The 25642-nt window shown below is 54.9% G+C and overlaps 1 protein-coding gene across 2 annotated transcripts in view; it reads right to left on the bottom strand.

Moving 5' to 3' along the window:
• The window catches only part of CCDC88C (coiled-coil domain containing 88C), a 124455-nt gene that overhangs the window by 74310 nt on the left and 24503 nt on the right, over window positions 1-25642 (bottom strand). The window lies entirely within an intron of this gene.

Below are 25642 nucleotides of genomic sequence, written 5' to 3'. Positions count from 1 at the left end.
AGGCCCAGGCACCAGCCATCCGTCATGCCCCCGTGTCTGGGGTCTTTAACAAGCTCCCCCAGCAGAGCGTGCCGGCTCCAACGAGCCGACCCACCGCTCCCATTTCCCAGAGCACTTCTCAGGATATGTCGTCTTCCCTGCCCACATATGCCTTGTTTTCCCACCCATCAGAAGATAAAAGTCTCATTTTTTTCAGAAGACAAGTAAGGGAGTGGGTTTTCATAAGTATTCTCGGTCTCAACATATCCCAAAAGTGGTCACTGCAGAAATTCTTCACCAACAGAGCTCCTCTTGTGCCTTTTTTTTTAAAGATCATTCATTCATTCATTCATTCATTCATTCATTCACGAGAGCGAGAGAGCACATGAGCAGGGCAGAGGGTGAAGGACAAGCAGACTCCCCGCTAAAAGAGCCCAGTGCAGGGCTGGATCCCCGGACCCTGAGATCGCGACCTGAGCCGAAGGCAGATGCTTCATGACTGAGCCGCCCAGGCGCCCCTCTCTTATGCCCTTTTACAAGTGTTCCCAGTGAGGCGGCTTCACTCTACTGCACAACGCGAACACGAGCATCTCTGTGTTCTGTCCACGGCCAACTAGCTCTGACAAAGAAAAGAGGGACAATCACACAATCCTCTAGCCCCACAGGGCCCCGCTGAACGCCCCAGAACGATGTCCAAATCGTCAGATCAGAGTGGTAGCCTTGGCAAGCATGCCTGGAGAGGCCGACACCTTCAAAAGATATATAAAACGGTTTTATCCTTCCCCTCAGTGTCCACACCAGCTCGGGGGCGCCGGGGAGAGGAGCAGATGCGGACCCAAACACACCAGACCCCTCCCCACTCAATGCTGGCGAACGTCTTTATCATCGGGGGTCACAGGTCACCACGTGAGATGCTAATGCTTTCTCAAACACGTCTTTGGTGGCAAAAACCTCTGCTAGACATACGCGTGAGCTGTAAGAGCAGCCTCGGCCCTCCTTCAGGGCCCCAAAGAAGTCAACACACGTACAAAACGGTCTCTCAACTGAATGCTCTCGCCAAAGGATTCCACAGTCTTGCCCTGGGGCAAAACACACATGAAGAGTAAAATCAGCAAAATCCACTTCCCAGCTCGCTCATCCAGCAAAAGAAAGGACTCCAGGCCAGATTAAGCCCTTTCTGCCACAGAGTCCCTACTTGGCCTCAACACTAAACTCAAGGGCTCAGCCCAGCTTCTGGAAGATTTGTTACCGCTGTCCAGCCAGCTAGAGTCCCTTCAGAAGTCTGGGCTGGTTTCCCTCTGCCACTGTCCAAGTGTCCAGGGTACCGGCGCTACGGTCCGGGTGCTCACGCTTGTGAAGGGGACACAGAACGTGAAATCACTCGCAGAGCTCTGCCGTAATACGAGGCGGTATTTTCATGCCAATGATTATCTCAGCGAAAGATCGTTGGAAACACTGCTAGAAACTATTGCTAGAAAACCCACACATTCTTCTCCCAAATCAGGGTGTTCTATTTTGTCTAATCAGTATTTTTAATTTCCCCATAAGAAATGGGTCCCTTGTGCAATCAAGAAGTAATATTTTATGAACAGATGAATTTTCAAATTTGTTCCTTTCAAAAAAACTTAGGAGCCTGTGAGTCTCCTAAGATCTAATCCTGTGGCCTAAAGCACTCCTGAGACATCAACCATCTCCCTAAAGGACCACCAATCACATTTTCAGCAAAGTGGGCTCCAAGGTATGAGCAGCGTGGACAGAGCTGTCCAGTAGAAATAGAATGTGAGACACATATTAATTTCAAATGTTCTAGTAGCCACCCTAAAAAAGGTAAGGAGGGGAAAAAAGGTGTGTTTTTGTATATGAAAATACTCGAATAATATGTTAAGCCAAGATATCCAAAATATTATCATTTTGCCACATAACAAACATATAATCACGAATGAGATATTCCACATTCTTATACTAAGGTCTTTGGAATCCAGTGAGGAGATTATACCCACAGCCGATCTCAACTCAGATGCTTAATTTTCATTGGAAATGCTTGATCTGAAAAAAGTAGCTTCACACCCCCAAGTTGTCCCCAACACATTTAAGTTTTCCAATGCCTGAATCCTGTGTCAGTTCTCAAACTTCATTAAAATTTCACTTCCTCGGTCACACTAGCCACACGTGGAAGCCCCCACAGCCACAGGTGACTAGCAGCTGTCACGCCCCCGACAGGACAGTCACTCCCCAACACCGGTGACAAGGGGACTCGGTGGCAGTCAATCCCGGAGGAAAGCCACGAGAATACATCCCTCGTCCCCTCGGGGTGGCAGGGCCTCCAAGGCGACAGGCCAGGCCCTCCATCTAGTGGGGACGTGAGGTGGTTGCTGACGAGGAGACCCTCCCGCCCGGGACTGAGAACAGAAAGCCACTGTGCGGGCCACAGCTGACACTGGCCAGCTCGACAGGCACCTGGTCACACCCTGGCCGGCTGCGTTGGGTGGGAAAGAGCCAGGATGGAGAACACAAGCCCAGTGGTGTGCTCTGAGCAGCCCTCAAATTTGCCAGCCAGCCTGCCCAGTGCCAACCTAGGCCTTTGCAATGAGCAGAAGCAAAGGCCACAGTCAGCGGCTGAGGCAAGGATGAGGGACAAGGGCACACACGAGCCTCCTCGCAGCCTCTGTCTTGTCACCGCATCCTTGTGGCCTGATGGGCAGGAGGGAAGAGGCAGACTCAGGGCGCGGCCTTCCCGGAGGCCCCCCACCCTCTGCAGAGACCAGGGAGGAGGAAGGGTTAAAACCGGAGATCCGGGGTGGGGGGATTCTGTACCTCTTCCCTTCGCCTCCCCCGGTCCCTGCCTCTGAGTGTGTTATCAGATCCTAACATAAGATGCAGGGGAAGCCCCAGATGTTCCTTTTCATAAACGAAGCCGCACTAATTGCATCCTGGAAGGATCCCATTAGTAACTGCTGTAAACAAACTAAAAGAAAAGTCCCGAGAATGGATGAGAGGAGGGTGGGCGTATAGGATTCTCAGGAGGAGGGAGGGCTGGAAAGTGCTCTGTGACGTGAAAAGGGGGGAGAGCCCACCTGACACTAGTGAGGCTGCAAATCCAGAAGCTGGGATCTTATCAGAATTCCAAAGTTCCTCCCGCGGCCCTCCACCCTCACGCTGGGGGACGGATGGGGCCGGCCAGGACACTCTGCAGGGAGCGTCTGTCGCCCCAGTTGGTGGGTGCCAGGGGCTGTGCATCTGTGTTTGCACATGGTGTGAACAAGCGTGGAGGCTTGCCCGTCCCCCCCGCCCCGTGGGATTCCCAGCTTCCCGATTTTAGCAGCAACCCCAGGGAGACATGGCTCTAGAGGTCACTGCTGGCGAGAAGTTTGGAGAACAGAACCAGGTAGGTGAGTGGAAGGAATATGTTAGAATCCTCTCCTGACAAGTACAAATGTATGGGAGGGGGGCACAGGACACTGGAGGGGGACCCCATTCTGGGCCTCATGGGTGATGGAGCACTGCTAGTGACAGGAAGGGTGACAGAAGATGCTGATGAGCAGATCCAAGAGGCCCCCGGTTATGCGCACACCTCACACTTGATTACAGCTAAACAGGTGGCCACTATGGGCCGAGAGCATGGCTTCACCGCGCATGACCCCAAACGCTTGTCCTCCTGGTCTCTGATGCCACTGTGGGGCCCAGGCTGCAATGCGGGCTCGCACCATAAGGTCAGGCTACAACTTGGGCACCCCTCCTGTCCCCAGCCCTCCTCCTCAAACCCCTCCAACCTCACTCCTCTAGGGGAACGTTCAAGGTTTCCAGAATGTCTGTACTTGGCGGGTATCAGCAAAGTCTCAGGGTGAAAAGATCTGGAAGGCTCTGTCACTGCCCTGTGGACAGGGCTGCCCGGCTAGAGACAGGAGGACATAGGGAGGGCAAGTCAGAGGCTGGAGGCAGCACAGCAGGGGCTGGGAGAGACCCGGGATGGACCCTAGCAGGGGCCTGATGTGACCCCCTGTTCCCAGGGCTTGTAAATGAAGCTCAATTTCTGCATTCTGTCCAGTCCATTCATAATTGTTAGGTCCCTGTGGGAGGTGGGCCCCCCAATTCCATTCTGGCCAGTTCCCACTCAGGACTTAGAGGGACTGCACCCGCCCGACCGTGGCAGCTGAATGTCCTGCAAGAACCAAAATGAACCCATGCTTTCTCCCAGAACATCCTCACTTAGGTTTAGGAACAGGGGGACTCTGCTCAGGCCCCTTAAAACCCCCGACACTTACCTCTGGGCGTAAGTGCATGTACCCAAACTCTTAGGAATCGGTCTACCACACAGTATAACTGTCAACAGCAGTATATTAAATGGAAGGCTTAAAACACCCCACAGAACCTCAAAATACAAACGAAAGTATGATGAGGTGTGTGATAGAGGAGAACCTCAACACCGTGGCTACGAATGGACCCCGGGGGCTGGTTAGGTCCTGGGAGACCCAGCACTCATCCTGGTTCGTTAGACCACAGAAGATGCTTAAGACAGGATTACACAGTTGCCCGTGCAGTACCGAAGGTATGTTAGAAAAGAAAGAGAAACCCTCAAAGGGAACCTACCAAAATGACAGCACATTCTTTGCTAGAGCCATGAGGACAAGAGCAAGCTTTCCCAGCCTTTCCCACGGGTCCTGTAAAGCGCTCAGACTGCCTTAAATGACGGTATTTTAACCCCGTGGCCTGGCTTCTCACAGACAGGAGTCGACAGCTTCTATTTGCCAGCGACCGAGCTGTGAAATGACAGACTCACGAAAATTATCTTTTCCTTCGAGACAATTCACCACGTATCCAAGAGGAAAATGAACTAGATTACCATTTTTTTTAAAACATCACCCCCCACTCCCAAATCGAAGCGCACTCGGGCATCTCCCACCAGGAAACGCACAGCCTGCTTCAGCTGGCAAGGGCAGATGCCAGGCAGCAGGACCCCTGAGACCGGGGGTGACCCTGGACCAGGGGTGGGGGCAGGGCAGACTTACAGTCCTGGGATGCCCTGGGGGGAGGGGTGGGCTCCAGAACCCCAGCCCCTTGAAGATGGAGGCTCAGGGGTCCCAGAAAAGTTCCATCCACTGCCTGCGGCAATGCAGAGGCCTCACTGAAGAGACTCACAATCCTGCAGGGGCCCATCTGGACTTCTGTGCCCGCTCAAACAGAAAGGTCACTTTCTCCCCTGGTGGAAGAAATGCAAGGTGCTGGAGAAGTTCTGGGGTGGAAACGTGCATGCGTGTGTGTGTGCGTGCGTGTGCGCGTGCTTGCACCCTGGGACTGTTGGATTAAGAACACAGATGTCATGAAGACACTGAAAGAATTCTTTCTCCGCTCCAAACGAAACTCAGTTTTATGGCTTGATATTGTGCCGGGAAGACAAAATAAATGCTGCTAAAAGCCAAGTTTTCAGGCCCCGAGTGACCCTCCATGGGGGTTTGAATAGGAGCTGATGCTGAGTAAATGAGGGGAAATCCCAGAAAAGTCAAGACAATCACACAGCAGAGGCATCCGAAAGGTTACCAAGGAGGTCAGGACAGTCCGAACAGCAGAATGTGCCTTCCACACAGCCAAAGAAACAAAGGGCACTGCTGTGGACGCAACCACACTCTCAGAGTCAGTACTGAAAATCAGAACCACGCACGGTATCGGCTTTGAGTGTGCACCCAGCCCACCTTTAGGTCTGCAGTTCAGATATTCAAGACACGCTGAGCACCGTGCTGTGAGCTGAGAACTCTCAGCCTGAATGGAAAGGCAGGGAGGTAGAAAATCGTAGCAGAGGGCAGGGGTCAGAGCAGCACAGCACAAGGAGCACAGCCAAACTCTGCTCACGCAAGTCTGGGAAGGCTTCCTGGAGGCGGCTTTTGAGCTGGGGTATGCAAAACGCTTAGCAGTCCCACAGGAGAAGGAGAAAGCCCAGAGATATCTCAACTGCTTAATGTGGCCAACAAGTCACTCTCCAGTTTCCACTGGGGCACATTTTCTTCTCCCCCGCATCCCTGGCCTCCACTCCTCCCAGCCAGAATCCTATTCATCCTCCAAAGCTCATAGAAAACATCACCTCCTCCATGCAGCTACCTTTGATGCCGTGAATCACATACGATTTTCCTCCCTCTGAATTCCTAAGGCTTCATTTGCCCACGTATGTGGCCCTTTCACATTTTGCCCTGTCACTCAACACCGCACTCAGAGCCAGTGAAAAGCTGCTACAGTGACAGCTGACAAAATTAGACTGATCAGAAAAGATTCCTCAAAATTTATATTAAGATTTAAAAAGGCGGGGGGGGGTGTGCCTGGCTGGCTCAGTCCGTTAAATGTCCAACTCTTGATCTCAGCTCAGGTCTCGATCTCAGGGTCACGAGTTTAAGCTCCACGTTGGGGTCCATACCGACCATGGAAACTACTTAAAAAAAATCTCTTTTTGGGGGGAAGAGGTGTCTTCTCTGTCTCTCTCACACTAACAGGGGAATCAAGTCCTGAAAACCATCTGCTTTGCTCCACCACTGTGACGGAAGTAACTCAACTATCTTTGCCTGGAATCCTGGCAAAATCAGCTGCCATGTGCCTTAACACTCACCAGCCTGCAGATGTTAACAGAAGTTAGAACGTCTCACGGTGCGTCGGTAATGCTGGTTTGGATACACCACGCTTTCCCGTTGTTAATTCCCAAATATGATCGTTCCAGGAGCAAGCAACGCAAAACAAGGTTCATTTAAAATCGCTACATTCCAGAAGTGGCTCAGACAGGAAAGGTATCACCTGAATTCCTACGCTCCCAGTGTCTATTCCAGTGCCCTATGAGAGATGTCTAAACCCCACAGCAAGAACCCTGCCAGGAAGTGCACAGCACTAGCCAAAGGTTCACACAGGGGAGATGCCTCCAGGACTCTACAAGGCTCAGATGCTCACGGAGCACCCCAGACAGACCCACAGAGCTGGGGGTAGTGCCGGGGTCCTCCACCAAACCACACGGCTTATGCTCATGTCATCAATGAGCTGTCCTCCATGTGACACATCTCAAACCTCCCACCCAGATCTGGCTGAGAGGGGTTCCTTAACGCCCTTCAACACTCCTTGGCCAAAACAAAAACTGCCCGAAAGCCTGGCCTTGCCAGACACACACCCAACCACAGAAAGGTCCCATCTCTTTCCTGCTCCCCACAGTCTCAGGAGGCAGTCAGGAAAAGAATCACTAGAGTTTCCAATCTGAGGGAACCACGCACAGTGCTGGTAACGGGGCTTCGTGGTGGGGTCCAGAGCGAGGGCCAGGAATGGCACTCTGGGTGGTGAGCTCTCCCGGGGACCATGCCAATTGCCCCGTGGCCCAAACTGGAACACTCCGTATCGGTGATGCTGGCCTTGTACCTTCTGGAGGGATTCGTGGTACTTACAGCCTGCTGCCCTCACCCCGACAAATCGTGCCTCCCACAGTGTCTCCCCATCGGAGATCAATAGGGACCTGACTCCAAGCCCATGCGCCCCAGCCCGCTTTCTGGGATATCACCGCCAAGAGCACGGGTTTCCAATTGAGCTGCTGGGAGGAGACGTAAGGCTGATGATTTATTCGCGGCCGCCTGCTCAAAGCCTGGGCCCATGGGGCCACGTGCTTGCAATTCCATCTGGACGAGGGGCTCTGGCTCCTACCGCATTCCCTCTGACTGGGGCAGGAGCCCTGGCAAAATGAGTGGGTAATGAAGTGCTTTTATGTTAAGAGGCTGTCACGTAAAGCTGCTGATAGATTCAATCCATCTGTTCTAACTCCTTTCAATTAATCCTGGGGTCCCCAGGGCCTGAAACCAGTTCAGAGTCACACGAGCCCGAGAGCAGTGGCTCCGCTAACTAGGCCACACGGCGTCTCAGCAACCGGTGATTAAAAGCTCCCAACTTGGGCCATCCATGGTGACTGCAGCCTGAGAAAACCTGCTGCCCCCGTGTTCGTATCTGCCACTCCTCATGGCTCTGTTCACAAAAACAAACTAAGACCATTCTTTATTCACAGAAAGGAAAACAAGTATTTCCCCTGAGCGGATCGGTGAGGAGACCTGTGGGAAGGAGCCTCTGCAAGCTCACAGCTACTTGCTGTGTGACCTCAGGCAAGCCACAGTCCCTCTCTGAGCCGCACGCTCATCTGTTCCAGCACTAGGACCATCTCCAAGGGATGTCTGACTTCTTCAGAAGTCGGGGGAGGAGAAGCGGGAAAGGAGACGGGGTGCTGGCACAGGGGAGCACAGCACATCTTCACGAAGTTACTCAGGGCTGCCAGCTCTGAACGCGGGCAAGTGCCCACATGGCCCGGACGAACCCAGAGGAAACCCAACAAGGACGGGGCTGGAGGATGCTCGTGTCCCCGCAAACGCCTGTCACCTTCCCTTTAGGGCTGGGGTGACGCCGGGGGAGCTCTGTGGGAGGAGCTGTCTTATCTGATGCTGGTAAGTGCCTGTTCTGAGACCCTGGGCTAAAAAAGGTGGAGGGGGAGCCCCGGAAGCATGGCTAGGGCACTGCATTCAGCTCCTCTGAGAAGAATTTCTGCCCATAAATGGTGTTTCAGGAACCACTTTATGTGGTAAATACAAGCCTGTCCCTGGCAGCCAAAGTTGGGCTCTACCGCAGGTGCTGGGGGCAGGGGCACGGCGCCCCAGGTGGACCCGCAGATGGACACACAACCTTGCCGACAGAGCCCAGCCAACAGCAGGGGGCTAGTGAGACCAGCTTTCAAAACTGACAGAGCCTTCCAGATTACCTACAGAGCAGGGAAACGGAGACTCAAAGAGGAAAATCACAGGGGTGCAGCCTCACATTTGGGTGTAGAAATCCAGGTCTCCTCTGACTCTGTCCTACAGCTCTTTCGACTATAGAAGGAGCTCACTTCCATTCGTCAGTGTCTACTGGGGGCCTCCTACACCTAGGACCATGCTCCAGTAGGGGCTGCAGGGGAGAGAGGGGTGGTCCCGTTCTCACGCTCAAGACCTGCAGTGGCTCAGGGCTGCCCTGGGCTCTCCTCCCAGCAAAATCAGCAGCGTCAGTGCTTGGCGTTGACACAAGGAACCCCACTTCATGGCAGTGAGGGATCTTACAGCCGTGGACCAGCAAGTGGAAAATCCCTTTCTTCAAGCTTCTTGGAAGAACTGCCATTTCTGTGGTGAGGGAAGTCGTTGGGCTCACAGCCAGCACCACTTGTCGGCCAGCGTGCCGTGCGTAAGGGGGAAGGCTAGAGGCGCTACCAACGCCACCTGGTCCATGGGACCCAAACTGCTCCCCTGCACCCCCGGCAGGTGCAGGGCCCCAGGCAGATTTCCTGGGCACCTTCTGCTCTGGGCATGCCCACAGAGCTTCGGGGGAGAGGTGTGGCTCTCCCCTGTCCCAGTAAGCTGCTGGCTGGAGGAACATGGTATCTAGGCATCCACTGTGTCCCACTATGTTCCACCCCCTCACTCTGCCCAGGCAGGGCTGGAGCGGGTGCCACACCCTGGAAGCCCTCACCCATTCCTGCTGGGGCTGCACCGGCTCCCTTACTCCCAGGGTACAAGTCAGAGCAGGAGGGGGAGAGAGTACCCGGGAGCCTCTGGCTGCATGTGGCAGCCTGCTGGGACCTGTGAGGGCAGGGAAAGGCAGGCAGGGAAGCCAGGCCATCCCAGCACCCCACAGTGTGAGCATCGCAGGACCCGAGGCACTGACGCTCCCCAGTCAGCCAGGCCTCCACACATCCATCTCCCTAGGGCAGGGAGAACACAAGGGCAGCCAATCGCTCTTTTACTGACACCACTGCATTTTTGGCACCTAATGGGTGTTGGGTGGTGTGCTGGTGTGTGTGTGTGGGGGGGGTGTTAACACAGAGAAGACCTCTGTCCTCAAATCTATGATATGCAGACAGACAGACAAGCTCGGCAAACCTACAGGAAGGTGCCCAGGGTGTGTGCCCCTGGGGCTGGGCTCTGCCCTGGGAGAGTCCGCAGCCTGGCAGGGGACAGACCCACTAGCCAGAGGGGATGTGAGGCATCTGAACTGAGGGATAACAGGAGAGGCTAATCCAGAAAGGCTTTCAGGAAGAGGCAGCACTGAGCTACAGTGGGACAAAGAAGAGCAGGTGCCATCCAGGCACGTGGGTATGGATGGAGATCATGCTGGTGGCGGGGAAAGGAGGCCACAAGGGCAGAGGAAGAAGCAGAAGGCGCTCCCCCACCTCATGTGTCCCAACATGGGCACTGGAGGCACGCCCCCCAGCGCAGTCCCAGGATGAAGCAGCAGAACCCCTCCCTGCTCGGGGAGCTGGGGCCCTGCATGTGTGCTCTGTGCCCAGCACCACAGCAGCAGCCGTGGCTGCTAAACCAAGTCCACCAGCAGCTGTTGGGCCTCAGCTCCAAACCCCTGCCAGGTGGCTGGCCAGGCAGACAGGCATCACACCTAAGCCATAGGAGCCGGAGCACTGCGCCTGACATGAAATTGGCCCCCAGGGGGTGCTGTTCCAGACACCCGCCTGCCTCCTGCTTCAAGGGTCCCAACTCAGACCAGCCCTATGAGGCACAAATGCAGAAGGCCTGGGGAGACCAGAAGTGAACCCATAATGGAAGACAGCCACAGCTATCTGGGTGTGGGGGTTCACCCTGGAGGTCCTCAGGAATGGAGAAATCCTCCCTACCCCCAGGTTTACCCCACACCCCTTTCCTTCTCTATCACCCTGGCTTAGGACCAGGCAAGAGGGAGGACTGAACAGGAACACCTGCCATCCTTTCTTTGCTCTTACTTTCTCTCTCTTCCCTTTGGTCTCCAGAGGAAAAGCACACCCGAGGGCCTGCACAGCAAAGGCGGGCAGAGGTCTTAGCCCGGAAGGGCTGGGGGGGGGGGTGCTGTGCTAAGAACACTCAGGGCAGGCCTAGGCTGGGGGAGGTGGGGGGGGAGTGTGCATGGTTGATTCCTGATGCCTGCCTCCATCCACGGCAGAGAGGTGAGCTCGGTAAGACAGGACTATGGCCTCCCTTGCCCCAGCTCCCCTCCAAAAAAGCTGCCGGTGAGACAGATGATACAAGTTACTAAAAGGTGACTTCTGGCTCTGAGAGGAGGGATTTCTGTGAACCAAAGGAAAAGCACCCACAGAGTGATACAGATTCCTCTCGCTGGGTCACGAGTGCAGGGACCCTTGCACTTGGAGGGAATAGACCCAAATAACTCTAAGGTCTACATTGTTAGAAGAGTAAAAGGGGGAGAAGACATTTACTTCTCATTGCAGTTCTGAAAATTAATCCTCAAATCAACGTTCAGTGACGTAAGAGCAGGAAGAGTGTATTTAGTCCGTTTTATTAAAGCCACAACATTTCTAAAAACACAGTCACCACGTGAGTCCGATCATCAGAAGCATTCCCTTCATACAGATCACCCACCTGGGAACAACAACAACCACCAGATGGTACAAGCAAAACTATCTTATAAGAACTGGTCACTTCTCATCGTTATGGGAGCTTGCAACTGACGACCAGACTTCACCTAGAGAGCAAGAAACTCTGGAACGTTCTTTTTTTTCTCTATCACAAAAAATGTATTCTATAGCAGGAAACTGGGGGAGGGCAGCTCAGGACACAGTTGAACAACTGGGGAGGAGGAAGGTTAAGAAATGACAAGTCTGTAATGAGTAACGTTTCAGCAGGAAGTGAAAATCTCAACAGATGGTATCGACTTCAAGTCACTGGACAAGGGGTTGGCGGTGGCTCGACCCCCTTGCCCTCCACACCTGAGACAACCCTCCCCAGCCTACAGCACTCACGTCCAATGCCATCCCCTACCCAAATTCCTGGGCTGGAAATAATGACTTCCTCCTCTAGGCCCCCCTGAGCCCTGGCACAGTGTACCCCCGCGGTCAGTTCAAGGTGACTGGAAACCTCAGGGTCGTGGGGTGCTGTAAGGTGCTCATCTCCCAACCCCTCCTCCCCACCCCAGCCCTCTGCACCTGCTGCCCACAGCCGCTCACTAACTGCTGGCTAAACCGAACCCACTGACCACAAGGAGGGAGGGCCTGGTGAGAACAGAGGCCCCAGGACCTCGGGCCACTGAACACAGTCTCACCCTCCTTCCAGAGGGCAACAGACACTCGCTTTTGAACAACAGTCAAAGGGCCTAATGAGCCAGCCTTCCCAACCGGCAGGCGGTATCCCAGGTCCACTGGCTGGCTGGCTATTGGCCAATGCAAGATCTATTTGATCGACAACGATTTTCGGTTGGTGGGGAACCTGCAGTAAATGCGGGCAACGAAGAGGTCAGAAGTGTATCACACGTAGGTGCCAAGAAATACCAAGTGCTAAGAAGAAAGATAAGCAGGCAAGATAATCAAGAGTGAAGGAAAAAGAAATTACAGACAGGTAACCAAAGAAGCCCTCCCTTCCCCCCAGTGAAGTGATGGTGGGACACATGTGAGTGGCAAGAGGGTGGGAGCCAGGTGGACATGCGGACTGGGAGAACGCCAGCCGCAGGGACCAGCAAGGGGGGAAAGTCTTGCGGCTGGAACACGCTGTGCAGTCCTTCTGAGCACGGCGCTCGCTGAGAGTGGTGCCGTTTCCAGGGTCAAACATCCCATTCTGGAGCCCGAGGACACAGGAGCTCTCACACAAGGAACTCACAAGGACACGGGGCTTATAAAGACTTTGAGCCCGGACACCAGGTGCAGAGGCCCAGTCCTGATCATCTGGGGCGCCGTGTTGAGAATCCCGATGCCAGGGCTCAGAGTCAGAGAGCGCCACCATCGGTTAGTGACATGTGCCCGAGCTAGGCATGAAGACACGGGCACTCCCTGGTGTAACCCCCTGTGATGAAGTGAGTGCTGTAACTGCTTGCGGTATAAACTGCTGTGGGGACATGAGGAAAGGAACCAGCAATTCTCAGTCACGCGTAGTTATAAAGCTGCGGACTGGGCTTCCTCTGCTAAACTGGCTTCACTTCTGAAGCTTCCTTACCAGGCTGTGGGTTCCCCAGGGTGGGGATCTGGACCATCTCCCTCCCCACTGCTCCCCCCCCCGCCCCCCCCCGGGGGGCAGGGCACAAGGAGGGGCTCAGTCCAAGCTTGTCAGAGGAGCTGGGCGGGCACGTGTGCTCACTGTGTGGACAGCTTCACTGTGGATCCCTACAGGACGGGGGCAGAAACAATGCCCCCTGCGACTGGACCAACTGGGCCTTACCGCAGTGAGGATCTGAAGAAGGGGGGGCACCCTTTTCTTTGTCTCTTAAAAAAGAAAAGCGAGGCTTCCTTCAGATGTGGATAAGGTGGGTGTGAGGACCAGCAAAATCAAAGAACCTTTGGGAGGAGGTGGGAAAAGGAAAGCATGCAGACCCACCCCGGCACCTGGTCACAAGGCAGGCCAGCTGCTCTGGCTTCCTGCGGGGCTAGCGGAGCGCCTACGCTTCAAGCAAAGAAAGGCGCCCTCGCCAGCTGTTCCTGAGCTCAAATCAAGCAGGACGACAGTCTGTGCCCGTCCCGCCGCGCAGCAGGTGGGCTCTCCCAGCCCGAGCCAGAAGACGAGACTCCTCTACGCGCGTTAACTGAGCACCTACTATAGGCGCCTACATTAGATGGGGGGGAGGGGTGTGTGAGTGCGTGTGTGTGTGTGAAGAACATCTCACTCTGGTCCAAGTAGGTACACACCATCTTGTGTTCAGTAGGGCAGGTGCCCATTTTACACCTGGCCTGTGGGGAGTGCTCCTGCCTCCCAAACTCAGCCACGCTCCTCTGCGCTCTGTACACTCGCGGACGGTCTCGCTCTTACGCTCATTAGGGAATTCACTGAACAAGTGTTCTCTGAGCCTGGGTCTATTCCAGGCGGTGTGCTAGGAGCCGGGGACGTGACGGTGAGTGAACGCAGACTCATGGCAGAGCCAGCCACGTACCCACCACCCTCGCTAGTGAGCTCCGAGTCAGGAACGGGGCTCTGGTCCCGCCAAGGAAACTTTCCTGAACGAACGCAGCTGAGAAGGAATGCTGGAAAGCCAGCGGCTGGTCATCATAAATCCCATCTCCCACCCAGGAGCGGAGAGGAAAGATGCAGAAAGGTGGGGCGTGCGGGGCCCTCCCAGCCGGGGCCACGGGCCCGAGGAAACACCGCGGCCATGGGGTAAGCTGCACCGGGGCTGGCTGTTGGTTTCAGGTGGGCAGGCTGGCTGGCTACCGTGGCCGCAGCCCCACGCACACACACACCATGCCTCCACTGAACCCCTCACACTGGCATCGCCGCCCACCCCCTCTGCACAATGCCTCTCACCCTGTGTCTGAGACGCTGGTCTCTGCTAGAACACATGAAAATAAAGGGAAACAGAAGCCACGAGAAAGCAGCCACATCTGAAAGAGCAAGCTCATCTCATCTCACATCGTCCACCCCAAGCTTTCTCTCGAGTCGGGGGGTCACAGTGACCGCCGAGGGCTGGCAGCATCAGGCTGGGAACAGAGCACCTTCATCAGGCACAGGTGTGTCACAGGGCCCCGAATCCATTTCGGGCAAGTGGCACGGTGGCTGAGGGCAGGCCGAGCAGTGACTTTACCCCTCTACAGCGGCGCTCCAGAGCTCGTGGGGCTGCTGGGAAAGTTACAGCACCCGGCGCACGTGGTTCCCAACAGCTGGCTGACGGTCTATGCTGATTAACCCTGGTGTCCGCAGGCACCCTCCTAACTCCCTGAACTAGCGGAGTTCGGAGGAGTTAAGTGACGCCCAGGTCACCTGCAGGTGTGTGGAGTGTGGGACCCAATGGCAGCTCCTCGGAGTCCAGATGCCAATTTAAGACCCCGCTAACCTTTTAGAATACACAGGCCTCGGGGCGCCTGGGGGGCTCAGTCGTTAAGCGTCTGCCTTCGGCTCAGGTCATGATCTCAAGGTCCTGGGATCGAGCCCCACATCGGGCTCCCTGCTCGGTGAGCTTGCTTCTTCCTCTCCCTCTGCTGCTCCCCCTGCTTGTGCTCCGCCAAATAAAAATAAAACCTTAAAAAATAGTCCACAGGCCTCACGGTGCGGTCATGACACACCTTGCAGTGCTGGAAACCACGGACATGGGGTGGCTAAGAATGACAGTAATCTGTGAGTAACGAAGACCCGACTGGCAGCGACGGACCCAAGAGTCAAGACATGAGAAGCCAGGCCAACCACGCATGCCCCCCGCCACCCCCCCCCCCAGGTGTCAGGGACCTGGGCGCTGCAAGGCATTCCAGGCAACAGCAGGAGGAAGCTGCTTAGAAAGCAGGCTGCTGCCTCCTGGGAGCGCTTCCCAGAAGGGGCACTCCACACTGCCAACAGACGTGGCACGGGCCCCAGGGCCTTGCCTCGCTGGTCGTGACTGTGGGGAGCACCGTGGGGTAAGCTGCAGCGTTGGGGAGGCTGGAGCTGCTTTCAGTAAAGGGAGAAGGGGAGAGTGGCCGGGAGCTGGGGAGGAATCTGCCGTATAAGATTGGAGATAAAACACGACCTCTGGCCTCGTGGAAATTACAGTCTCGTTAGAAAGACACACACATGTGGAAATGATTAGTGGGTGAGGCCGTCTCTAACCAGGCACTTCGACATACAGGAAACAAGTGGTTAAGGAAGAACAGAGCCGAGGTTGCTACAGCCAGCAGGCGTTGTGGAAGACGGAGGCCTGAGCTGGAGGAGGGGGGGGGGGTGGCAAGAGAGCAGCAGGGGAAGGGCAGTTCTGGAAAAGGAGACCCCCCTCCCCCAGCCTCCTCATGAACACTGGGTCATCACAGCCTTTGCTAAAACTAACTTGGCAATGGGGGATCAGGGGGTGGGGGCGGGGAATGTCGGACCCTACAGGGCCAGAACTGGGTTAACTATTAATCATAATCCTTGGCTCACGACACTCCTCTGTGGTCACACATGGCTCACTTTCATTTAGTTACTTTTCACAATGTAATAACCACCTGCAAAACCCACCACCCCGAACACAGGCTACGACCTTGACAATAATCTATCTGAACAGATGGTGCCCCCATCCCGCCCAGCCACCTCCCATCCAGGACACCTCTACCCTGAATCACGAGTGCACATTCCCTTGCCTTTTTTTTTTTTAATAGCTTTACTTTATCTGTAAATATTCCTAAAAATTACATTTTTGTTGCTTTTCACGTTGTAAGAAAAGGAATGGTACTGTATGTCGTCTTTGGGAGCACATGCTCTTTTTTCCTAATATTTATGAGAATTGCTAAAATTCGTCTACATCACTGCACGTCGCTGCAGGTAATCTGTTTGGACAGCTGTCTAATATTCCATTGTGTGGCCACATCTCAGTGTATTCATCCATATTCCCGTACTGACGGGCATCTGGGCCGTTTCCAGGTCTTTGCCGTTGTGAATAGAACTGCTGTGAACATTCCTGTACGAGTCTCCCGGAGTCCACGCGCCAGAGATTCTCTCGGGTACACACCTAGGCGTAAAGTGAGCTGGACCATAGGGCATGTGAATGCTGAACTTTTGGGATTCGTGCCAGACTATTTTCCAAAGTCGCTGCACCGAGTGGCTGAGAGACAGAAAATTAAACAGAACAGCAACACCCAAGAGTTCGCCAGGAGCTTCGATCCTTCCCAACTGCCTTGTGTTAGCGTGGGAGCAGACACTGACCCAGCACCACCACCTCCGGATGCGTGCAAGAGCCAGGTCTTGACCCCTCACCAGCCTGACCCTAAAACCCTGTGTTCCCAGCCACAAAGGCCTCCCACTTGACAGGCCAACTCCTGCCAGAGGGAGAAGGCTGGAAGGGCAAGGATGATGGAGGATTACATCAAAGACACCTCAACAGGATCAAGGTCCATGTCAAGGGCTGAAAGACACCCAGGCCGGTCTGTACGGGATCCTGCCTTTGTCACCCAGGCCTAGGGATGAGCTGTTGCAAGTTCTAGTCTAACTGGTCTTCAACAGCCAGAGTTTTCTCACTCTGTCATCTGCTGCCCCAGACTCTCAAGCCCCCTTGACGCAAGCCCATGCCAGGAGGAGGCTGACGGGGGCCATACAAGCATTGGCCTCTCGAGCTTGCCTCCTCCTACACCATTCCATTTGAACACCTGCTCTCATTCTTGGCTCCAGGGACAGGTGACAGTGATGGCCTTCCATGGCCAGGTCAGGTACCTTCACTGGTGCTTGGGCCTCCCAACGGAGTGCCTCCTTCTCATTTCCAGAAGGCCTGCTTGAAACCAACACACAAAAAACGGAATGCTCTCTGCCCTTCGGTAGTTTAATGACTGGAGAAAGGGTCTACCCTGAAAACTTAAAACAAAGGGGTCTGGGTTGAGCGTAAGTGTTATGGGACATCAGGACAGGGCTGGGGACTGGACAAGCCCACTGTGAGAAACCACCTCCACATTATGCACCAAGGGGTCCTAGGACCCTCCCTCCTCCTGGGTCATCACCTTCCGGCTTCGAGTGTCATCTCGACACTAGCAGGGCCCTTCCCCCACGTCACTTCCTCACATTTGTTTGGTCTTCACACACAGGTGCTCAATAAACACTTGTCTAATAAAAACAACGCTCACATTACTATTTGTACAAGCGCACCCAAAACCTTTGTAAAATGCTAGGGATAGGATTCTGGTCATCCTGGGGGCGGCTGAACATTCTGCCAACTTTTCAGAAAATAGTACCTGAAGAAACACATCTGTTTCAACAAGCAGCAGGAGAAGCAAGGGCACGAGAGCCAAGTGCCAGTGTGTGGGTCAGACATGCATCTCGAAGCAGGCAGGGCAGTTTAATGGAAGAGCATCAAACATTACACACAAGCCAGAAATTACACACAAGCTCTTACAACAAGCTTATTGTGGAAGTTTTCGAACGTACATAAAAGACAACAGTGCAATAAGTCCTGCGTATCCATCACTCCAACAATGAGCGAGATCTAGTTCATCCATCATGCCTCCCTTTGCTCGAAAAATGATTATAATGCAAACTCCAGCATCACGTCATGTCGCCCCATCAGAATGCTTCTCTAAAGAACACCGGCATTTTCTTACATAACCACAAGTACATGCTTTCATTTTTTTCCCCTACGAGCTTCTTAAAATGAAGCACTCTGTACATTTTTGGAGGCCAGCCCGGAAGTGAGAGAGAAGGGTGGGAGGAGGGGCGGGGAGAGCGTGGATATGGAGTTCACGTTAGTGAGGCCTGCAGAAGCTCCAGGGAGGGCTCCCCATGTACTCGCCCACGCAGATCTGTTCCTTCTGTGACCCTAACCACTGGCCAAGGAGCATGTGAAATTGGGATGTGGGGCAGGCGGGGACTGACAACATGCAGGGGTGTGGTAACGTGGGGAGAAGTTAAAGGTGCAGGGGCCTTCTCTGTGGGGAGTCTGAGTCTCCCATACCCCCCATCCTAGGAAGGGGGCTGTGAGCCACCAGACCCATCACACATCACCAAAAGGGCCACTTGAGGGGAGGCGGGGAAGAAAACCCCAAGTCTCAGAAACCCCAGCACACAGGTGCTGAGGACACTGCAGGTGTGACAAACCAGCTGGCCAACTATGGAAATCATCTTTTGGGTTTAGGATTTTATCTTAAGACTCTGCATTTCCCTAGGCCCCTGAAGTTACACACTCTTCCTGCTGCTGAAGTTCGGTGCTTCAAGGCCTGAGCCATGGAGAGAGGGCTGAAGGCAGCAGCTTCTGCACTTTCTGCCCTGGGGGGCGGGGGGGGGGGGGCGTAGCAGAAGTGCCTTCTATCCAAATGGGCCCTCTCCCGCAAGACCCAGCTCACTCCCCTCTCCAGCCCCAGCCCATCTCCCAGTCTCCTTTCTGATTCCCTCTTCGGTGTATTTTCTGAGCAGCCCACTTCATCTGGGCCAGTCAATTTTCCCCTCCCCACTTCACCCTTGCATGTGTGGCCTCTCTGGCTGGGACGGGGTCTTCAGTGTCCGGGCAGCTGAGATTACAGCCTGAGGTTCTGGTTCCAGACTCACCATTAAACACAGAGCGAGAACCAACTTCTCCCAGTGTCCTCCCCCTCCCGCCTCCGTGGCAGGCACCGCCACTGATGAAAGCACCGCTTCCCACAGATCCAGGTCACGGCCTCTCAGCCCTTCTCAACACAGGACTCGGGGCTACCACAACCGCTCCCTTGCACCTCAGCGTAGACCGAACGGCCACTCCCCGGCGAGATGGTTTCTAAGGACGCTGTAAATACGGGGGGCCTCACAACACAGCACCCAGAGAAGACGGCACAAAATAGGAATAAGGAATCCTCCCCCAGAGTATTTGGACTCTCAAGTGGCCACCTCTGGTGGGAATAACAGACTTTGAAGTGTTCTCCAAGTTAAGGCCCTGACAAAGCCGTCTCCTCTAACACTCAGCCCCTGCCTCCACTGTGTGTGAAGGTACCTTAACCCCAAGCTCCTCGAGCAGGGGTGATGTCCGCCATCTCTCTATCCTTCCCAGGGCCCAGCCCCATCCACCCTACACCCTAAGGCTTCCAGCAGCTGAGGGAGAGGGCAGAGGAGGAGGAGAGAGACACAGCCGCCAAGGTCGGGGGATAAAACCTCCTCTGACTTCAGCCCGAGAAGGGGTGAGGCACAAGGGATGCTCCTCGGGGTCCCACAGAATGTCTGGTCTACAGAAAATCCAAGGGGAGACCACAGCCCTCCTGGACACGAGGCACAGACTCACCCACACCAGGCTTAAATCCTGATGTATCCCCCTCAGGACACACGGCCTCACCTGACTGCGCCTCTTTAAACACCTGTGCCACAGGAGGGACAGGAGGAGGCCACCCCTGCCTGGGGGCCTGTCCCTTAGCCTCAAGCCCTCAGGGAGAGAACAAGGTCCTCACTCCTGAAATGCCTGCCCTCCACCCTCCCAGGCTGGGGCTGTCCTCCCTCATCCCAGCTTCTCGCACTACAGCCTCTAAGGTCAAGCTGAGATCTGCTGAAGGACCGCAGGGTCCGGCTCCCATGCTTCACTGCACCTCCTCTCGGCCCCTGACGCGCTCCCGAGCTCCAGGGCCTTCCTGCCAAACCTTGCAAAACAAAACAAAACAAAACAAAACAACCCTTAAAAGCCCACGGCTGCCTGCAGGAGCCCCCTTCTCCTCACCACAAGCTGCAGTCAGCCAGGAATAGTCAGGTGGACAGAAAGGCTCCTCTCCCCAAGGGGTCTGTTTAAAGCCCAGGCCTGCCTTGCCCCAGCGGGGGACCCCACAGTGAAGGGCCCCAGGCAAGACGGCTGCGATGACCAAGCCCTTCCCCCCCCAAGGCCCAGGAAAGGCAAGGCCCTCCCTCATTCTGCGCGTGCACTCAAGTGTTAAGAAGCTGGAGAAAAAGGGGGTGGGGGAAAAAGCCAGGAGCCGGGGTCACCTGGCCTCCTCAAAGGTCCGCCAGTAACTTATTAAGCTGCCCCATCCTTACTCGGAAGAATCCCCACGGAAGTATCAGTTTACTTTGCAAAACTAGTTTCTGCCGCTTAAAGACCAAGCTTGGTGAATGGCAACGGGAAACCGGACACCCCTGGGAACAGTGCCGTTCTGGGGGAGAAAGAAGCACTGGGAAAAGACACAAGCGCCCCGGCGGGTCATAAACCTCTTTATTGTCAGCTGCATGCTAGGACAGGGGGCTGGGGCCACCCATGGAGACGAGGGACCACCGAAACGTGATCACCTCAAACTCCAGGAGACCCGTTTTTCTCCCAGGAAGACAGAGACAAATTTATGCCCGTGTGTAAACTCTTCCAGTAACAGGTGACACCATGAATCCTGCACAAGGGCGGAATCCTCCATGTCCACTGTGAGGACCAGGGCTGCTCCCCATGTGAGGGAAGGCCTTTCGGAGAGCCACGGCTGCAGGTCCCAGCGCACTGGTGTATCCTGGGGACACTCGGAGAGCACCACACTCGGAGAGACCATGCTGCTCTCATGCCTCCAGTAAGCCCAAGGTGAGAGAACCAATGCACCGAAATCCAAGCCACGACGATCCTCCAGATATTCGCAGGAGGAAAGACCCTGACTCCCACTACCGGGCCGGGAGCTACATGCTAGCCCAGGGAAGAGAGGGCAGCAACCACTCCTCCACCACACCCCCTAGAGCCCCACCGGCCACGCGCTCCTGCACTTCCAGCTGCTCCAGTGGCCAGCTGCTGAAGCAGGCTCATCAGTGTGGGCTGTGAAACCCTCACTTCCCTTCCTCCCTGGTCACAGCCCATGTGGATCCAGGCCCACTGGGCCCCTGGTCACCAGAGAACCCCAGAGGAGGACACACAGTTGAATCCAGTGAGGCCTCAAGCCCACAGCATGGGGGTGGCTCTTAGGTCAGCATCCGCCCAGCATCAAACGACAATACTGTCCCTACTCTCCAAAGATAAACTTTTCCCTTCTTTTCTTTCAAAGTAACCTCTCCCTGGGGCACCTGGGTGGCTCAGTCAGTTAAGCATCTGCCTTTGGCTCAGGTCATGATCCCAGGGTCTTAGGATCGAGTCCCAAGTCAGGCCCTCCACGCAGCGAGGAGTCTGCTTCTCCCTCTCCCTCCATCCTCTCCAACCCCCCCGCCCCCGCACTCTCTAATAAAATCTTTTTTTTTTTTTTAAAGATTTATTTATTTGACAGAGAGAGACAGCCAGCGAAAGAGGGAACACAAGCAGGGGGAGTGGGAGAGGAAGAAGCAGGCTCCCAGCGAAGGAGCCTGATGTGGGGCTCGATCCCAGAACGCTGGGGTTACGCCCTGAGCCGAAGGCAGACGCTTAACGACTGCACCACCCAGGCGCCCCTATTTTTTTAAAAAGATTTTATTTATTTGAGAGAGAGAGAGAAAGTGAGCACGAGAAGGGGGAGGGGCAGAGGGAGAGGGAGAAGCAGGCTCCCAAGCTAAGCAGGGAGCATGACGTGAGACTCGATCCCAGGACCCTGAGATCATGACCTGAGCCGAAAGCAGACGCTTAACTGACTGAGCCACCCATGCACCCCTCTAATAAAGCCTTTAAACAACACACAAAAAACAAACACCTTCTCCCCATGAAGCACTGCAGTGTGATCACTTCGACCTCCAGGAGCCTTTCCTAATGAACCACATGGCTAAGACCAGCACCCACAAATTCTCCTCCCTCCGACAGAAGAGGTCCACCAGGAGCACGTGTCCCAGGCCGGTACTGCTTTGATGTTTAAGTTCAAAGGTCTGCAAGACTCCAAAGCATCAGAACTTCAGGTGAAAAGTGTTTGTTGGCCAGAGTTTTTCTGTAGGACTCTAGATACTTCTAACAAGCTGGGAAAATAAGAAGCCTACCAACAGAGGTCATCCAGACCGAGTCCCAACGTGCCTTTCCCCACCTCCGCCGCATGCAACGTTCTCCTGTCCCGCTGAAACAGCGAACTTTAACACCAGCAATGCCCCCCATGGCTGCGCTCCCCAGCACCCCCTCCCCGTCAGGCCCGTGGCCCAGACCACCTCCAGTTCCGACAGACAGCAGTCTCTAGGCATGCGTCATGGAGCTGGGAGCCGCCTGCAGCCTCAACGAGAAAGGGAGCCAATGGGCGGGAACTTGCAAGGGGCCGTGTCCTGCAACTCCACTGGCCCTCCGAGGGGGGGGGGGATTCCATCCATGGCCCACAAGAAACCTGTGCTCAGAGACAGGCTTCAGGTCACCAGCTGGTGGATGGCTTTGAAGCCAGAAGCTGGTGTCCTTCCTGGGAAGTGCAGGGTATGCCCAAAGGTCTGGATATTCTGGGGGGTCGGGGTGGAGGGGGTTAAGATTTTATTTTATTCATTTTGCGGGGGGGGGGGGGGGAGTGTGTATGCATGAGCTGGGGAGGGGCAGAAGGAAAAGGAGAGGGAGAATCTGAAGCAGACTCCACGGTGAGTGCAGAGCCCCACACTGGGCTCAATCTCACGACGTGAGATCATGACCTGAGCCAGAATCAAGAGTCCAAGGCTTAACTGACTGAGCCTCCCAGGCGCCCCTATTCCAGGGCTTTAAAAGTCCATTTTTGTCATGGGGTACAAGGCTCGCTGCTTGTGGCACATCTCCGCCCCCCTTTCTCATCGCCTAGAAAACCCCACGTGCATTTTTATTTCAGAGGCCATGTGGCACAGAAGAAAACAATGCATTGGGAGCAGAGAGGCCTGGTTTCCAATTTCAGGTCTGACACCCACGAGCTGCTTGTGACCCTGAGTAAGCCACTTAGCAATGGAAATGAAGCCGAGGCCTCATCTCCTCATCTGTAAAATGGGGGTGATAATCCCTGAACCATTCACCGCATATTTTTTATAGATCTTCTGATGACTGAGTGCACGCGCGCTCTCTCTCTCTCCCCTACGATGAGCCTATAATTAATGTAAATGCAGCCAGCAGACTCAGGCCAGAACCAATAGGATCTGTGTATATTTGCACATGCGTGCACACACACATCCTCACCATGGTCACATCCTGACTCCTCACTGCTCTGGTGGCTGACAGTTTCCGTTCTCGAGGCCAATCTGTGTTCTGCCCGTGCAGCCTGCTTCCTACGATGCCCACATCGTGGTGTGGGACATGACTGTACAGACCGGAGGACATCCTCCCCAATTCCCTGGGCTGGCACCCTTCCTCCTCACACCCAGTGCTGGGACGGCCCAAGGGACCCAGAGAGGGCAGCCAGAACCCGGTGCAACGGGCTGCTCTGGGCATCCTCTACGCCAGACGCGATAATGACCGTGACGGCCAACACTTACATACTAAGTGCCAGGCCCTCTTCAATATATTGACTTATTTATCCTCAGTCCAACCTTGTTGTGATTCGCATTTTACAAATGAGAAAAACTGAGGCACAAAGAAGTAGAGTGAAAAGCCCAAGGTGACATCAGCTTTTGGTGCAACCACTCATGTCAAAACGGGCAGCCTCTAACGCGAGGACACATGGTGGGAAAGAAAATGAACCACGGGGATGGAAACAAAACATTTATGCAAATATCACTGAACTTGTTTGTGAAGTCTGCCATCAGAGAGCTTGGGCTCTGAACCTGGTGAAGGTGTTGCCTCGGCCTAGCTACGTAGCTGAACTACTGGCCCCTCAGTTCCCACATCGCGGAACCCCTCGGGGTGCCAAGGAGGGCGGTGTGCACACAGTAGGCGCTCAGCAGAGGGAGGGTTTTCTGAGAGGCAGCCAGCCTGGAGCGGAGTAGTGACTGGGGCCAATGAGCACCCAGGGTTTTCTGCAAAAGCCTTTTAGCGGAGGAGGAGCAAAATGGGAGTGGAGCATCGGACACTCTGGAATAACCCCTCTGGATGGCTAGAGCTTAAAACAAGATAATTAACACCAAAACAGGGGCAATACATTTGCCTAAGGACAACCTGCAAGGTCTCTACCAACAGAATGCATTTCCAGCCTTATCTTCAGGGGCAGGAGGACAAGCCAGTTCTGGTTCAAAGGGCCTGTGTTGGTAAGTTAAGCCCCTGGAGGCTATGCCTGGTCTCCTGCTTCAATAGCTCGGGTGCTTTCCTGAGCACTGTGCTGGGAAGACCCACCAGTCTGCAGCTCGGGGAGGCCTGGCCGACAGGCTCAGGTGGTGTTTACGGCTCCACTGTGTCCTGTCCCAGAAACCCGCTCAGGCCCAGTTGCCTGAGCGGCATGCCCTGCAGGTATCACACTCTGGGACGGCGCTGACAGCTGCCACATGCCTACGAGCGCTCACTTTCTGTCTCCCCCGAAGTTCCAAAGCCAGATGCAAACTCAAACACCTGAGCCATCTTGCCCTGTCTTGTTAGGCTGGGAAAAGGCACCAAGAAGTCTGTCTACAAGAAGTACGCAGGCACGCCAGCTCCCCCAGCAAATTTCCGCAGCCTCACGAAGATCTCCCTGGCTGATGCCTGACCGGGAAACAAGGCAAGCAGGGGGAGACAGGGGCCGAGGGCTCGGGTCCTAGACTCAGCTGCCGGCTGCCTCCAAATCGCTGGAGGGACGAAAGAAAACCAGTCCGTGGCCCTGGGCTTCTGTTTCCCCATTTGCTAACCCAGAGGCAGGCTGACCAGAATTAGTGGTTCTCAGTCTGGCAGCTCATCGCAGTCATCTGATTAGAAGAGCCTAAGAGAGCTTCTAAACAATACTGATACCCGAGCCCACCAGACCAGTCCAAAGCCAGATCCCTCACTTTGGGGCAGGAGGGGTCCACATGCCATATTCTGGGTGCTTCGGTTATTTATTCCGGAGTGAGAACGCCACACTGGGCCACTCCTCATTTCCCTTCTGGCTTTCACACTACCAGCCACACCCCAACAGGGCTTGTCCTGAAACACCCCTCTGTGACAGTCTCCTGAGCCTGACCACCACCAAGGAACCTTTATCAGGCCCCAGGCATGTCCCAACCGTGCCTCTGGCCAGCAAGAGAGAAGATCGGGATAAGAAGTGAGTCCCAATCAATGTATGAGCAGATTCCGCTCACATCACAGGAGGGCTGACGTCCAGCTCGGCTATTAACTCACTGTGTAGCCACAGCCAAGCCCTTCTCCCACTTCCCTGACCCCCCACCCGGATCCCCTTTTCCAGGTCAAAACCTCAGCACAGCTTTCCAGAGCTTTGACGCTGCCTCGAAACCCCTGGGCTCCCTGCACTGAGGTCCGGACAGGTACCAGGTGGCACCTGCCCCCAAAACACCCCAGGCTCAGGTGTCTGTCACACTCCACCATCGCGACTCTAGACCCTGGCCGAGGACTTCCGCCATTCCTGTAAGACCCAAGTTACAACAGCTTCTCAGAGCAG

Source organism: Ursus arctos, unplaced genomic scaffold (genome assembly GCF_023065955.2).
Source record: "Ursus arctos isolate Adak ecotype North America unplaced genomic scaffold, UrsArc2.0 scaffold_25, whole genome shotgun sequence".
Taxonomy (NCBI): domain Eukaryota; kingdom Metazoa; phylum Chordata; class Mammalia; order Carnivora; family Ursidae; genus Ursus; species Ursus arctos.
This window is presented reverse-complemented; position numbering and strand designations above follow the sequence as displayed.